At 42.5% G+C, this 17798-nt stretch overlaps 1 long non-coding RNA gene across 1 annotated transcript in view; it reads right to left on the bottom strand.

The window, feature by feature from the left end:
• LOC122811187 overlaps nucleotides 1-17798 on the bottom strand; it is a 455006-nt gene that overhangs the window by 291325 nt on the left and 145883 nt on the right. The window contains exon 3 of the long non-coding RNA XR_006366223.1: nucleotides 2964-3027. This is a non-coding gene — a long non-coding RNA (uncharacterized LOC122811187). The remainder of the gene's footprint in view (nucleotides 1-2963; nucleotides 3028-17798) is intronic.

The following is a 17798-nucleotide window of genomic DNA, read 5'->3' as shown; positions in this document are numbered from 1 at the left end:
TTTTTCCAGCAACTTTGAAATTTCTAGTGTTGCGTGATCCCTTTGACTGGGTGGAACATCTGGGATTCTCTTGGGTGGAGGAGGGTTTGACAATAATGGGATGGAATAACCTCTGGTAACTATACGAAGCACCCATCGATCCTGAGTGATACTTGCCCAGGCTTCTGGGTACAATGAAATGCGGCCCCCAACTGGCTCTGGAATAGCACAGTCGGGCAATACATCAGGGACAATGATAGGAAGGCCCGCAAAAGGAATCACGGTCTCCCGAATTGCGAGGGCCTCCTCTGCCCCTAGGGTGGTGTCTCCCGGAATAGCCACCCCCTCCTCTGCCTCTGGAGGGGGACTCTCCTTGACCGGCAGGGAAAGACTTCTGTGACTTTTTGAACCACATTTTTCCTCCTCTCTGAGCCTTGGGCTAAGGCCTAGATTGGAGGGAAAAACGGACCCCTACTGCAGACAGGGTCTTTCCCTCTTGCTCGCATCTGGTGAGGGTGTCTTTCACTTTGGTCCCAAAAAGTGAGGACCCATCAAAAGGGGCGTCAGTGAAGGAAGACTTGAAGGCCTCCACGAAATGACACAGGCGCATCCAGGCTTGCCTCCTAAGGGTTACACCTGAGCTAGCTGCCCTGCTCGCCCCTTCAGCTGCATAAGATATGAGCCTCATGGATGAGTTGACAATTGATCCAAGAGTAGACAACTGGGCATTAACAGTCTGTGTTAATGCCTCAGGTATGTTACCTGTTAGAGTATCTCCCAACTCTTTAAGGAGATCTCTCTGGAGCGAGTAAAGTGACATAGATAGTTCAGAGACCGAAGTGTGAAGGTCGCTGAAGAGAGGGTATGCTTCCCGTATCGATCCATACTCCTGGACTCCTTGTTAGGAGGATGGACGGAGGAAGAAGACTTGGCTACTTCCTGCTGAGTGGCTGCCGCCACCACCATGTCATCCACAGAAACCCCTTTGGACAGGAACTCTTTCCCAGGGGGAGCTGACATAAATTTATTAGGATGACTTGGTACCGGTTCCACTAAGTCAGGAGTCTACCACACCCTTCGACAGATCAAATCCAGGAGCTCATCGAAGGGTGGAGACACCCAGGAGGCGGAGGGTTGAGCCCCAAAGGCCTTGAGGAATACCAACTCCTCCTCAGAGGGGGTTTTGGATGACCAGCCGCCTCTCTGCCTCAAAATCTCCAGGATGTCGGAGAAAGACATCATCGGAGGACGACTTGGGGGACCCCTCTGACTCCTCGAGGTCGGTATCAGAGGTGAGGGACTCATCCTGGGAGTCTATGTGCTTCCTGTTGCATAATTTCTTCCTTGGGGGCTCCTCAGGGACAGACTCTGAGGGGTCCTCAGAAAGTTGGGGACCGCTCATGGGGGTATCCCCAGACCTTGGGGCTCCGCCGTCAACTGATAGAGGGACATCAGGGGCTCTCGCCGGCATGGAGGGGGATGGAATTACCAATCTGGGTGATGTGACTGAGGATCTGGCCAGTGCGCTCCTCATGGCCTTGAAGGCAGGTCCCCCCGAATCAGAGGATCGACCCACCTTCGAGGCCAAGATCAGAACCGAGGTTCCCCAAGCCGAAGCACCAAGAGGGAGACTTGGGACCGACAAAAGTCCCAAAGTATCCCCCTCGGGCCTGATAGAGGACACCCGGGTTCCGAAACCAGAGGACGGAGCCGACGTCGGCACCGATAAGGCCTTAAGAGGTATCGGCGCCGGCAAAACATCACCCAGAGCCAAACACTCCAGCTCCGAAGACAAGGAGGTGGTCGGAGGAGGAAACATGGGCGCACTCATCGGGATTGGCTCCGGAGCTGACTGGGTCGGAGCCAAAAATAATTTAGCCAAAACTGGCAACTGCAGGAGCCTCTGGACCACCCTATCCACATCCAAATCAGAGAGTCTGGAGGATTTGGAGGAGAGAGAAGGTGACTGTCATCTCCTATCTGGAGATCCTTGTCTGACACTAAGAGATTGGCTCCGAATGGGCTCTAACAGGATCGCAGCCAAGGCAGATTCGAGAATCACAGTTATCTTCTGTGGCCTCGAGGACAAGGGAGCCGAGGAGGTAGAGTCCAATTTGGTGGTCTTCTCTGGAGGCTCTGATGTAACCGATGGAGCCGGAGATCTTTTCTTGGCTTTAGAAGTCTTGGTTTTAGACTGTGAACCAGAGGAAGAGTCCAAGGACTCCTCAAATAAAGGCTTAAGAAGGCCTTTCAGTATAAGTTTATTTTTTCTCTCCTGTAGAACCCTGGGGCTAAAAGCGTGACAAAAACTACAGGACTCTTGTAAATGTATAGCCCCCAAGCAGTATACACAAACAGCATGTCCATCTGTTATGGACATCTTGTAGCTACATTTAGAACACTTCTTAAACCCAGAGGGTTTGTGTTCTTTTTGATCTTTAGACATAATGGCCAAACCACAGTATACAAGCACAGACACAGGACTGTAGGCCACAACGGATAAGGTGGGAAACTATATATATATATATATATATATATATATATATATATATATATATATATATATATATATATATCCACACATTTACATACGTAAATATATATATATATATATATATATATATATATATATATATACACACACACACACAGAACACACTACACAGAACACACTACACACACACACGTACACACGCACACACTTTAGTAATGTCAAGATCCAAAAAAGGTCTTTACAACTTCAGATTACAGTCTGAAGTACATGTAATATAGAGGATAATTATCAGAGTGCTAGTCATAACTGACATGTGTTCAAGGCATGGATGCCAAGAGATTCACCTTGAGAGCAAAGCTCTCAAAGCAAAGTGTGGGTGGCGTATTCCAGACACGAGGGTCTGCATTACTGTTATGATCCTGCAAGAAAACATTTTAAGTAATGTCATCTGCAGCTTTGGAAGGTTAGTTATTCATTACGTTCTACTTACCAAGTTCTTATTTTTTTTAGGGAGGAGGAATGTTTCAGATTCTTTTTGTGGATCCGTAAAATATCTGTAAAATGAGAATCAGAGAAATTAAGCAATTTGCTTCAAGTGACTGAAAATATCAATAAGTTCTCAATATGCAAAAAATGTTCCAGTCCAATTAATACATCTATTTAACAAATGCTGTCCACATATGTACAGCAATTGCCCATGTGCAACTGTTTAATCTCACCAACTGCTGAGAAGGTACAAATAGGTTGTCCCTCCCTGTTTGTATATATAATGTAGGGCTGCAATATAGTTTGTCAAAACACTGTGTAGCCTACTCTGAAACACATCTACAAGGCTTTCATTTTTAGCCACTTCTCTGGGATTGATCTTATTATACTCTGGATGTTGTGGCAATGGAAACATACTTCCCATCCTCTGGGGAAACACGGTCAATAATCACCTGGTCAGGTGATGATGCAAGACATGCTCTGCTCATCTACATGTGCTGTAGTTTTAACCATCACTGAAGGTGTCAGCAGTGCTCCAACATGTCTATCAAAACTGACAAGTACTACTGTACATGGAACCATGTGTACTTAATCCCTGCTGGTGTCAGATGCGTACTCCTACTAACATGATGGTCAGAGAAGCTCTACACTTCAACATCTGTAAATTCTTAACACCTGAAGCTTAATTACAAACTAGAAACAAGGATATTGCTCCTGGGACTGAACAGGAATACTTCCCCGGGTGAATTATTTTCTTATATGAAATCCTGTCATGGGCCAAAGATTTAACTAGAAAAATGTGAAGACTAGACTCAGACTCAAAAAACAAACTTAGGAAATTAAGTGTACCACTTGCCTAAACAAGAGTACAATACTCATGCAAATGTGGCAGTGAGCCAAGTATGATCATTACAACTGAATAATTCTTCCAAATAACCAGCCCAAAAGTCATGCTTGATAAATTCAATAATTAAATACATAAAATGCTTGAAACGCTTACAGTTAAGTTGGTGCTTAACAGAACATTATCACTGTTTTTCTTCTTAATGGAGTACTTGCATTTACAAATTGAGATGGTCACTACCTACAACTACTAAATTGCATATTTGTGTGGATTAACAATGATAGGAAAGGTAAACGCAGACATATCAGTGAAAGTATACTTTTACTCAAAAAAATGGCAACATGGCTTTTGACAAAATCTTATGGATGGCATTTCCTTGTCATGTGAAAGTACAGGTGTGTAAAATCTTACCATAACAGTACATGTCCTTTCCTTCACTGCTGCAGTATTCTTACCCTCTGGGATTCCCTGCCTCTTGAAGCCTGATGTCAGACCAGTATATAAAAGCCTACTGTTGCTTTAAAGTACACATTATGTCACATGTATGCTTCTCGCATAGTGTGCGTCATAAAGGTGATGTCTGGGCATACCATCCTTAGAACAGATAGCCCCAGTAGGAATGCCAGTCCAAGGAAAACCAAGAAGTAACCAGTACATCCAGGAAGGTAATGGACCGGGGGGGGGAGGAGGGAGGTAGTGAATACTGCAACAGTGAAGGAAAGGACATCTATGGTGGGGTAAGATTTTACACAACTGCACTATGTCCTTCCATTCATGCGTTGCAGCATTCTTAACCTCTGTGTGAGTGCCAAAGCTGAAGAATAAACTTGGATGGAGGAAGGACCAGCACAGCCCTCTAGGAAGCCATGAAGGATGGCCCTAGCAAAACCAGCTCTAGCTCTGGAGCTTCCATCCAACTTGTAGTGCTTGGTAAAAGTATCCACAGAAATTCAGGTAGCTGCTTCAAGAATAGAGCTGGTATCCAACCCATTGAGAAAAGCACCAGAAGAAGCCACAGCTCTAGCACAATGAGCCTTTACAGAAGAAGGAAGGCTCTTACCATGAAAAGTATAACAAAAATAAATAGCCTTTGAAATCCAGGAAGAAATAGTTTGCTTGGATACAGCCAGTCCTAGGGACCTAGGAGAGAACATCTCACCATTTTCTTTCAATAGACTTAGTCTTATCCAAATAAAATCTGAGTTGTCTATGCACATCCAAAGTATGTAGAACCCTCGCACTGGCAGATTGCGGACAGCAGGAAAAAGTAGGCAAATGAATAGACTGTAACTGACAACTCATTAACCACCTTGGGCATAAATGAAGGATTAGTACACCACCTTGGGCATAAATGAAGGATTAGTACGCAAGGACACCCTATTCTATGAAACACCAAAAAAGGAGGACAAGCCATAAGGACTTGAAGCTCAGATACCCATCTGGCAGAAGTAAGAGCCAACAAAATAACAGTCTTCCAAGAGAAATGTTGCAAGAAAACTGAAGCAGCAGGCTCAAAAGAAGGCAGAGTAAATTTCTACAAAACAAATTTAAGATCCCAGGGAGAAGGAACAGGCTTCCTGGGAGGCCTAATATGAAGAATGCCTTTAAGAAACTGCTTAGCTTCAAATCTAAAAGCTGAAGGAGGAGATAAAGACAGACAAGCAGATAGCTGATAAGTGGGACTTAACAGAAAGATAGGCGAAACCAGCATTGAGCAATTCACACAAATAAGAAAGGACCAAAGGAACATCCACAGTGAGTGTATCCAGGTTATGAGAGGGACACCAAACAGAAAACCTCTTCCATCTGGATAAGTAGGATTTGCTAGTATTGGGTTTTGATAAATTTTAGCAAGCTGATGGATTTATCAAAAGTATACTTCATGGTACTTGATCAGCTTGAGCACAGTTACTAATTAAACAACTTAATATAATAAACAACTTATTAATATAATAAACGACATGTACTAGATGTTACAGCTTACAGCATTTTACTGTACAAGGATTGCTTTTTGATACAGATACAAATGACGATTCTCCATTTACCTCGGAACTATGTTCCTACAAAATACCGAGCTACCAACGTTTAGTTTTACAGTCTCTATACAGTGTTTGTAACGCCATCTGAATAGTAAACCCTCTACCCAGATATCAATCAATGGTCGTCCTCCTTGACCCTTTTAAAGATAATCAGGAAAGATACAAGAGTAGGGGGGGCACACACCTATTGTAAGGGAATCCAGTCATCCTCACCTTTATTGCCAAATGCAACATGGCACACTACATGTTTTTGTTTGCATCTTCCTCTGTGTCTGAGTGATCCACATATTTAGATTTTTCAATTTCTTTCTGTAACTGTTGTCTAGCTATCTCTTCTGCCTGCTCTTCCAAATATTTTGGATTTAGAGGCAAAGCTGCCTGAAAATCTACATTCCCTTTCCCTGTGTATTGATGAACCTTTTAGCTGTCCCTACTAATATTGTAAGGTCTCTGTACATTGACTTGTTTTTATGACTTGTCTTGTGAATCTTTTGGCTCTGTTTTTGCAAACACGCCCTGTTCTTCCTTCTTTTTATGCCAGACTTTGTAATGGTCACAGTTTTGCTTAACATGCCTTTTGTAATACAAAAAAGCATGGTGGCACCTTTTGTTCATCACCTGCTTTTACACCTGGAGCGACTAGTGCTGATATGGCTCTTTCTGATGGCGACTGATCACACCATCATCCTCTACCTCAGCCTCTTAACTCACTTATTACCTCAAATGGCTCATTATTTTCCTCCAAGGCAAAAATATGATGCGAGTACAATGTCCCATCATCGGCCATACTCCGTCCCATTATTAGTCTTTGTACTAAGTCAGCGAGGGTATCTGAATTTTCCTCATAAATGCATTCAATATCCCTTTGGATCCCTTCTACTTGCTCTAAAAAAGCAATGTATCAACTGTTTTTGTATTTCCCTTTGTTGCATGCCCCTTTCTGACTTTTGACAGCTTATCTGGAACACTAGCTTAAAATGGTCAGCTTGCTCTATTAATTTATCTGAGATGGTGATTTTAAAGTTATCTAACAACTTAGCTTTGCAAGGCTACCCCTGTATGCCATGAGAACAGCAGTTATACACCCCTATTGTACTGTGCAATTTATAAGCATTCTGATTTAACTGGATGAAAGTTTTAAAATATTTTGGAATAAAAATCCAAAAGCATGCAAGTAAGGCATCTGTCCATGCATCTGATCCTGCTGTGTATGCTACCCATTCTTCAAATGTAAGCATGTTGTAAAATATGCCTTTTTTATCATTCCACTGTGGCATGCTTTGTAGCAACTTTGACTGTGTGTACAAATCTGCTGGAGTTCCCTGCTCTATGACCTGCACTGGCTTTATCTTTTACAATTCTTTCAACTCTTCTATTCGAACATTAGCTCGTATTAGTTTATCCTGAACATCATTAGCCAGATTTTGTTCGTCCTGTAACTGTTGCTTAAAATCTGGAATTTCTTTCTGCAGTTCTTTACAGGTATTCTGATATTCACTAACCAGATTTTCCTCGTCTTGCTCAACTGCTGCTTAAGAGTTTCAATTTCTCCCTGTAACTCTTCACAAGTTTTCTGATACTTTTCAGTAAGTCTGCTCTGCCGATTGCAGAGTCCCTATACATTTTTGGCAAGTGTTTGCACATCTTTTTTAAACTTTCTGAACTCACTTTGTCTGTCTTTTAAGACTTTATTAAACTCTTCCGTTAATTTATAATGAACCTCATCCCTATCCTTATCTGTTTTTTGCTGTACAGTGGCTTCATAGGTGGGTACTAGGCTATCTGCCCGAAGGCATTTATAAGCCTAGCCAGAATGCGTTGGCTTTCGCCGCCCCCTTAGATTAATTCTCTGTGCCGCTGTCCAGCACAGCCAGTGAAGTGATCCCCGAGGTAAACTTTCTGTTTCCCATCCACTCGTCAAGGTTTCTTTTAAAGAGTGTTAGTGAGGAGCTCTGCCTAATGTAGATTGGGATCTTGTTCCAAAGCATGGGAAGTCTCTGGGACAGGAATCTATCCCTCCAGCATATCCTATTTATTGCTGTGGTGAGGTTTAGATCCCTAGAGCGCGTGGCTTCATTCTACATTTGTACATAGTCTCTAAAGGGTTTAACGATCTACAGGGGATTCTATTAGTAATTGATTTGACTGCTGTTCTACCTGATGTTTCACATGTAGTGACAGGACATAACGGTTTAACATCTGGATAAAATGCAAGTGCATCACCCTTATCTGGTTCTTTACCATCAGATTTTTTCCTACAGTTTAACTTTTCAACAATGGTCTGAACTGTACTTTTATGACACTGCCCACAGAAAGCAGTTTCATATGACTCGCACAATAAACATTTACTGTCATACCACACATTCTTTTTGTTTGAGATACCAGTCAAATATTGTAATCCATTTGCATAATGCGTGTAAATCAACTTACCCTAGTAATGCTGTTAATACCAACATAGCATACTGTCATAGATTTTATCTGGTCATTATGTTACATTAAGAGTAAAACTCTGTTTACATTTTTTTACTATAGTCCCTAATGGGATCCATACTATATGTGATGCAGAAAAAATTCTTACCACACAGCAGATAGACAGATGATCAGGTTGTTATTCTGCAGATGACTGGAAATTCTCCCTTAGCCACTCAAAAAAGCTGGTGAAATGAAACTGGCAGTTTCAGATTTGAAAACTAGGAAATCACCAACTTGGAGAATTTATTGCACTGTGATTGTACTGCATGGCAGTCTCACTCCAGATTCAGACATCTGAAAACTGTACTGCTGCAAGCCATATAAGACCAGGCTGCTCCTATTCAGGACTCGCTCATACATAAATTTTAGTTACTGCACCTTTACTGAAGTGACCCTATACAGGGCACCACTCCCCCTGTGTTCAAATACAGGCTAGGCTCGCCACTGATAAATTTTAACAAGCTGATGGATTTATCAAAGTGTACTTTATGGTACTGCACTTTAACCAACTTAAGCACAATTACGAATAAAACAACTTATTAATATAACAAAACGATATGTACTACATGTTACAGCTTTTTACTATACAAGATTTGCTTTTCGATACAGATGGTGATTCTCCATTTATCTTGGAACTATGTTCCTACAATACCCAGCTACCAACATTTAGTTTTATAGTCTTTTTATACATTTTTTTCACGCCACCTGAATAAAGTCAATACTTAGGTATTTGCTTAATGTCATGCAGTCTGCTGATAATTTACCTTGAAACAGAGCAAAAATCAGCTTATGTGACAACCTTCAAGACTTGGGGAGTTGTTCCCATCTTCAGTCCTCCTTGCACCTGTGCTAGTAATCACTTCAGGAATTAGAGAGTCATCCTTATCTGCAGTTCTCCTTGCAGCTGTGTTAGTCATGGAACAGTTATAGTCACATAGTATGGATGCTAAGCATGCATAGTAAAGTACAGTTGTGTACATGTACCATAAATGTAGATGTTAGAGTGTATTCACTGTTGCAGTCATTACATTTGAGTAATCTGCTGGCAGATTGCCCACAGTTGGCCTGAATAACAAAGTCTTGGATCCTGCGTCAGTTGCTGTCTCCTCTTCCATGACGTCAGGTTGTCAGGGGTATAAAACATGCAGCGGATGCCATTTTATTTAGTTTTTCTTGCCCCAGATGTCAGGTGCCCCCCAAATGGGGAGCAAATTACTTATATATGTATATATATGTATATATATATATATATATATATATATATATATATATATATGTGTATATATATATATATATATGTATATATATATATATATATATATATATATGTGTATATATATATATATATATATATGTATATATAAATAAATAAATAAACAGAAATATATGTAAATGCACTTTTAGCAACATAAACTTTACCTTCATCTAAAAGCAAATACACCACAAAGGCTTTAGAATGTAGTGAAGGAAAGAGACGTTATAGAAAAAGGGGGATGGCGGGTGGGTAACCCGGACTGCAACAGTGAATACACTCAAACATCTACATTTATGGTAAGTGTACACAACTGTACTATGTTCTTCGTGTTTCACTGTTGCAGTCATTACTTTTGGGTAGAATCCCAAAGCTATGGATGGGAGGCTGGAACTAAATAGCATTAGGAGCGGCTATAAGGCCCTGCAGAACTGCAGTGGCAAAGCCTGCCCTGGATTTGGAGAAGAGAGGCAAATGATAATGCTTTGTGAAGGTATGAACAGAGCTCCAAGTAGCAGCTTCTAGAATGTCTTTGATTGGAACTCCTCTGAGAAAAGCTGCTGAGGTAGAGGCAGCCCTGGTTGAATGTGACCGGATCCCCCTGGGCAGAGGTTTACCATGGTGCAAGTAGCAGAAATGAATGCAGTGGCTTATCCACTTAGAAATAGTCTGCTTTGATACAGCCTTCCCCTCTGATCCTGCAGAAAATGTCACCAGTAGTTGCCCAGACTTTCTTAGAGATTTGGTCCTGTTTAAGTAGAATCTTAGTTGTTTGTGTATGTCCAATGAATGCAGAATCCACTCACCCTTGTTCTGCGGATTTGGGTAAAATGTTGACAGGTGAATTGTTTGGTTAAGAGCCACACTGGATACCACCTTAGGCATAAAAGAAGGATTGGTCCTGAGGGACATCCTGTCTGGGTAAAATGTAATAAAAGGCTCCACAGCCATGAGAGCCTGTAGTTCTGAAACCCTTCTTGCTGAAGTGATTGCCAAGAGGAAAGCGGTTTTCCAAGATAAAAATTTTATATCCGCGGTAGCTGCTGGTTCAAACGGAGGCAGGGTGAGTTTTTCCAGCACAAAATTGAGGTCCCATGCAGGAGCCTTAAATTTTTGGCCCCCCCTAAGATATTGTTTAAGTAGAGGATGAGAAAAGAGGGGAGGCTCCACGTTGTAATGAGCCGAGATGGCAGAGGCATGGATTTTTATTGAAGAAAAAAAGAGGCCCTTGTCAAGCATCTCAGTCAAATATTGTAAAATCTGGGGGATATTGGGCTTTGCTGTGTCCGTTCCTTGTGCTTGGTTCCAAGCACAGAATCTCTTCCATTTATCAGCATAAGATTTTGTAGTACTAGGTCTTCTGGCTTCCAAAATGACATCCATCACAGATTTACTGAGAGGTGTTATTTGAATAATTAAATGATCAGCCATGCTGCAAGGTTCAGAGTTTGGAGCTGAGTGTGCAGAATTTGATTGTTCTGCTGAGACAGTAGAGGAGGTATTTGAGGCAAGTACCAAGGAGGGAGTTGAGACATATTCCTTAGAATTGGGTACCGGTGCTGGCAAGGCCAGTCCGGAGCAATTAGGATCATTTTTGGTTTTTCCTGTCTGACCTTTAGTAAGACCTTGGAGAGAAAAGGCAGAGGGGGAAAGGCATACACTGATAGGTTTTTCCAACTGAAGGATAGGGCATCCACTTTCCATTCTTGTCTGTGATAAGTCCTTGTGCAGAATTTGTCTAGTTGATAATTTTGGGGAGAGGCAAATAGATCTATGTCTGGGCTCCCCCATTTCTGTGTTAACATGCTGAAGATTTGTGGATCCAGTTTCCACTCGTGCGGGTCCATAAAATTTCTACTTAGGTCGTCTGCCAGATTATTTTGTTTTTCTGGCAGGAATTGAGCTTGAAGATGTATTTGGTAAGTCAAAACTGTGTTCCACAATGCCATGGCTAGTCTGCAAAGGAGGTAGGAATGTGTACCCCCCTGCTTGTTTATCTACCACATAACTGTGGTGTTGTCAGTCTTTATCAGTAGTTGACCTGGATGAAGTAAGTCCTTGAAGGCTGTCAGAGCATTATGAACAGCTAGCATCTCTTTCTGGTTGATATGCAGATGCATTTGTTTTGGGCTCCATTTGCCCTGAATGCATCCCCCTCTGCCAGGTGGGCCCCCCATGCATAGTCTGATGCGTCTGTAGTTAGGGTTTGGGTGGCAGGGGGTAGAGTGAATGACAGTCCCTTGTCTTGGTGACATGTCTCTGCCCACCAAAGAAACTTCTGTTGCAGGCAGGGATGAGAGGAATCATTGTTTCCAGACTGTGACAATGTTGACTCCATAAACTTTTTAGGTACCATTGAAGTTTTCTCATATGCAGTCTTGCATATGGAATTAGTAGAATGCAGGATACCATGAACCCCAAAGCCTGCAGAATTTGTCTTGTAGATAACTGGGTTTTTGTTGCCATTTGTTTGAAGTATGTTGTCAGTTGCCTTTGTTTGTCTGGTGTAAGGTAAGCCATCTGGGCAGTTGTATTCAAGCTTGCACCCAGGAATGTAATCATTTGAGAGGGTACCAGTTGGGATTTGTTTTCGTTTATTGTGTACCGTAGGCATGTTAGAAGCCTTTTTACAAATGCCAGATGTTGAAGAAGAGTGTCCTTGTCCTCTGCTTGAATGAGATAGTTGTCCAGATAAGGATAAATTTGTATGCTTCTTTGTCTGCAGAATGCAATTACTGGTGCCAGGCACTTTGTAAAGACCCTGAGAACAGTAGATAAGCCAAAGGGCAATGCAGAGAACTGGTAATGCAAAAAACCTGCCTTGAAGCAGAGGTATCTTCTGCACGATTCCCTTATTGGGATATGTAGGTATGCCTCTCTTAAGTCTAGAGTCACTAACCAAGCATTCCTGCCCAGCATAGGCAGTAGCTGTTGTCAAGTCAGCATTTTGAATTATGGAATGTCAGGGAACATGTTCAAAATCGATAAGTCCAGTATTGGACTCCAGGCATTGTCTTTTCTGGGTACCAGGAAAAGTCTTGAATAAAAATCTTGTCCTTTTTCCTTTTCTGGTACTGGTTGAATAGCCCCCATATCCACGAGGGACATAACTTGTTTTTTCCCCTTAAAATATAACAAAACGTAATGTGCTACATGTTACAGCTTTTTACTATACAAGATTTGCTTTTCGATACAGATGGTGATTCTACATTTATCTTGGAACTATGTTCCTACAATACCCAGCTACCAACATTTAGTTTTATAGTATTTTTATACATTTTTTCACACCATCTGAATAAAGTCAATACTTAGGTATTTGCTTAATGTCATGCAGTCTGCTGATAATTTACCTTGAAACAGAGCAAAAATCAGCTTATGTGACAACCTTCAAGACTTGGGGAGTTGTTCCCATTTCCAGTCCTCCTTGCACCTGTGCTAGTAATCACTTCAGGAATTAGAGAGTCATCCTTATCTGCAGTTCACCTTGCAGCTGTGTTAGTCATGGAACAGTTATAGTCACATAGTATGGATGCTAAGCATGCATAGTAAAGTACAGTTGTGTACACTTACCATAAATGTAGATGTTAGAGTGTATTCACTGTTGCAGTCATTACATTTGAGTAATCTGCTGGCAAGTTGCCCTCAGTTGGCCTGAATAACAAAGTCTTGGATCCTGCGTAAGTTGCTGTCTCCTCTTCCATGACGTCAGGTCGCCAGGGGTATAAAACATGTAGCAGATGCCATTTTATTTAGTTTTTCTTGCCCCAGATGTCAGGTGCCCCCCAAATGGGGAGCAAATTATTTTTATATATAGATTATATATATATATATATATATATATATATATATATATATATAAATATAACAGAAATATATGTAAATGCACTTTTAGCAACATAAACTTTACCTTCATCTAAAAGCAAATACACCACAAAGGCTTTAGAATGTAGTGAAGGAAAGAGACGTTATAGAAAAAGGGGGATGGCGGGTGGGTAACCCGGACTGCAACAGTGAATACACTCAAACATTTACATTTAGGTTCATAGGTTCATAGGTTCATACTAGGCTATCTGCCCGAGGGCATTTACAAGCCTAGCCCATAGTTTTGTGGCTTACGCCACCCCTTTAGTATGGGGAACTATACCCATTATTTTGCTGTGCCTCTGTTGAGCAGTGACACTGAGGTAATCCCTGGGGTATATCTGCGATCTCCCATCCATTGGTCAAGATTTCTCTTGAACAAGGCCAGCGAGGTGCTCTGCCTCACATATACCGGGATTTTATTCCACAGCATAGGGAGTCTTTGGGTGATGAATCTATCCCTCCAGCGCGTCCTATTAATAGCCGTGTCGAGGTTTAAGTCTCTCGCCCTTGTGGCTCTGACGGATCTAGATTTTTTGAGGTGAAGCATATTCATCAAATCTGGGTTTGACATGGCCTTGTATGTTAGGCAAAGGTCACCTCTGAGCAAGCAGCGACTGAATAGAGCTGGAGTTCTTTCAGTCGGGCAGCATAGGACAGATGTTTGAGACCCTTTATCCTTTTGGTGAGGAACTTTGTGGCCTCTCCAGCTGCTGCAAGTGTCGGGTCAGATACATTCCGAATGGGGCATTGTACTCAATCATTGGTCTGATGAGTGATGAGTATAGGGAGACTATGACCTCCCTTGATCTAGATGAGAATCCCTTCATGATAAGGTGGGCAATGTAGAAGGTCTTCCTAACTACTTTAGCTACATGGGTGTCGAATGACAGACTACTATCAACCTGGGTCCCCAGGTCCTGAAAACTTCTTCTATGCTCAGTGGATTGCCACCTATTTGGTAGCTAGGGTAACCTTGTTTTCCCGAAGGGTATGACTATGCATTTTTGGCATTTAACTTTAGGCCATGGCTCTGGCACCAGTTATCCGTTTCTGTGAGACCCTTCTGAAGGATATCTGTGTCAGATGTGTTTTCTACTATGGCCAGTTTGCAGTCATCTGCAAACTTTGTCAGCCAGAACCCTCCTGCGTTTGCTTGTACTTCAGAAAAGTAGATGCCAAACAAGAGTGGGCCAGGACTGAGCCCTGTGGTACACCACTTGTGACAGGCTTTGAGTCTGACATGGCCAGCAACTCTGACCCTGTGGGTTCTGTCACTCAGCCAGTTTGCAACCCATCTTGTGATGTATGGGTTAACATTTAAGCTGATGAGGTTTTCAATGATACCCTAGTGGGGTATTGTATCGAAGGCCTTCGCCAGAACGAGGTAGGGCGTATGGACTGGCTTTCCTCATCAATGGCTTTGGTGACTGTTTCGAAAAAGTCAACCAAGTTTAGAAGGCATGATCTGCCTTTGACAAAGCCAAACTGGGATGGATCCAAAGTCTGCAAATTCCCTATGTCTTTATTTATGAGGTCCATTATGATCCTCTCCATGGCTTTGCAGATAAGGCTTGTCAAGCTAATGGGCCGGTAATTTCCAGGGTCAGTGGAGGCACCGCCTTTGTGAAGTGGGACCACAGTTGCAGTGCGCCACTCCCTGGGTACGTATCCAGAGGTAAGACTATGATTAAACAGCTGTGGTTAAGTGTACACAACTGTACTATGTTCTTCGTGTTTCACTGTTGCAGTCATTACTTTTGGGTAGAATCCCAAAGCTTTGGATGGGAGGATGGAACTAAATAGCATTAGGAGTGGCTATAAGGCCCTGCAGAACTGCAGTGGCAAAGCCTGCCCTGAATTTGGGGAAGAGAGGCAAATGATAATGCTTTGTGAAGGTATGAACAGAGCTCCAAGTAGCAGCTTCTAGAACGTCTTTGGTTGGAACTCCTCTGAGAAAAGCTGCTGAGGTAGAGGCAGCCCTGGTTGAATGTGACCAGATCCCCTTGGGTACAGGTTTACCATGGTGCAAGTAGCAGAAACGAATGCAGTGGCTTATCCACTTACAAATAGTCTGCTTTGATACAGCCTTCCCCTCTGATCCTGCAGCAAATGCCACCAGTAGTTGCCCAGACTTTCTTAGAGATTTGGTCCTGTTTAAGTAGAATCTTAGTTGTTTGTGCATGTCCAATGAATGCAGAATCCGCTCCCCCTTGTTCTGCGGATTTGGGTAAAATGTTGGCAGGTGAATTGTTTGGTTAAGAGCCACACTGGATAGCACCTTAGGCATAAAAGAAGGATTGGTCCTGAGGGACATCCTGTCCGGGTAAAATGTAATAAAAGGCTCCACAGCCATGAGAGCCTGTAGTTCTGAAACCCTTCTTGCTGAAGTGATTGCCAAGAGGAAAGCGGTTTTCCAAGATAAAAATGTTATATCCGCAGTAGCTGCTGGTTCAAAAAGAGGCAGGGTGAGTTTTTCCAGCACAAAATTGAGGTCCCATGCAGGAGTTGGTGATCTTCTGGGAGGCCTTAAATTTTTGGCCCCTCTAAGATATTGTTTAAGTAGAGGATGAGAAAAGAGGGGAGGCTCCATGTTGTAATGAGCCGAGATGGCAGAGGCATGGATTTTTATTGAAGAAAAAGATAAGCCCTCGTCAAGTATCTCAGTCAAATATTGTAAAATCTGAGGGATACTGGGCTTTGCTGTGTCCGGTCCTTGTGCTTGGTACCAAGCACAGAATCTCTTCCATTTATCAGCATAAGATTTTCTAGTACTAGGCCTTCTGGCTTCCAAAATGACATCCATCACAGATTTACTGAGAGGTGTTATTTGAATAATTAAATTATCAGCCATGCTGCAAGGTTCAGAGTTTGGAGCTGAGTGTGCAGAATTAGATTGTTCTGCTGAGACAGTAGATGAGGTATTTGAGGGAAGTACCAAGGAGGGAGTTGAAACATATTCCTTAGAATTTGGTACCAGTGCTGGCGAGGCCAGTCTGGAGCAATTAGGATCATTTTTGGTTTTTCCTGTCTGACCTTTAGTAAGACCTTGGAGAGAAAAGGCAGAGGGGGAAAGGCATAGATTGATAGGTTTTTCTAACTGAAGCATAGGGCATCCACTTTCCATTCTTGTCTGTGATTAAGTCCTTGTGCAGAATTTGTCCGGTTGATAATTTTGGGGAGAGGCAAATAGATCTATGTCTGGGCTCCCCCATTTCTGTGTTAACATGCTGAAGATTAGTGGATCCAGTTTCCACTCGTGCAGGTCCATAAGATTTCTACTTAGGTCGTCTGCCAGAGTATTTTGTTTTCCTGGCAGGAATTGAGCTTGAAGATGTATTTGGTAAGTCAAAGCTGTATTCCACAATGCCATGGCTAGTCTGCAAAGGAGGTAGGAATGTGTACCCCCCCTGCTTGTTTATCTACCACATAACCGTGGTGTTGTCGGTTTTTATCAGTATTTGTCCTAGATGAAGCAAGTCCTTGAAGGCTGTCACAGCATTCTGAACAGCTAGCATCTCTTTCTGGTTGATATGCAGATGCATTTGTTTTGGGCTCCATTTGCCTTGAATGCATCCCCCTCTGCCAGGTGGGCCCCCCATGCATAGTCTGATGCGTCTGTAGTTAGGGTTTGGGTGGCAGGGGGTGGAGTGAATGACAGCCCCTTGTTTTGGTGACATGTCTCTGCCCACCAAAGAAACTTCTGTTGCAGGCAGGGAATGAGAGGAATCATTGTTTCCAGACTGTGACAATGTTGACTCCATAAACTTTTTAGGTACCATTGAAGTTTCCTCATATGCAGTCTCGCATATGGAATTAGCAGAATGCAGGATGCCATGAACCCCAAAGCCTGCAGAATTTGTCTTGCAGATAACTGGGTTTTTGTTGCCATTTGTTTGAAGTATGTTGTCAGTTGCCTTTGTTTGTCTGGTTTACGGTAAGCCATCTGGGCAGTTGTATTCAAGCTTGCACCCAGGAATGTAATCATTTGAGAGGGTACCAGCTGGGATTTCTTTTCGTTTATTATGTACCCTAGGCATGTTAGAAGCCATTTTACAAATGCCAGATGTTGAAGAAGAGTGTCGTTGTCCTCTGCTTGAATGAGAAAGTTGTCCAGATAAGGATAAATTTGTATGCTTCTTTGTCTGCAGAATACAATTACTGGTGCCAGGCACTTTGTAATGACCCTGAGCACAGTAGATAAGCCAAAGGTCAGTGCAGAGAATTGGTAATGCAAAAAACCTGCCTTGAAGCGGAGGCATCTTCTGCATGATTCCATTATTGGGATATGCAGGTATGCCACTTTTAAATCTAGAGTCACTAACCAAGCGTTCTTGCCCAGCATAGGCAGTAGCTGTTGTAAAGTCAGCA

Source organism: Protopterus annectens, chromosome 9.part0 (assembly GCF_019279795.1).
Source record: "Protopterus annectens isolate FY-2018-M chromosome 9.part0, PAN1.0, whole genome shotgun sequence".
Classification (NCBI taxonomy): domain Eukaryota; kingdom Metazoa; phylum Chordata; order Ceratodontiformes; family Protopteridae; genus Protopterus; species Protopterus annectens.
The sequence above is the reverse complement of the archived record's forward strand: the minus strand, read 5'-3'. Positions and strand labels throughout refer to the sequence as shown.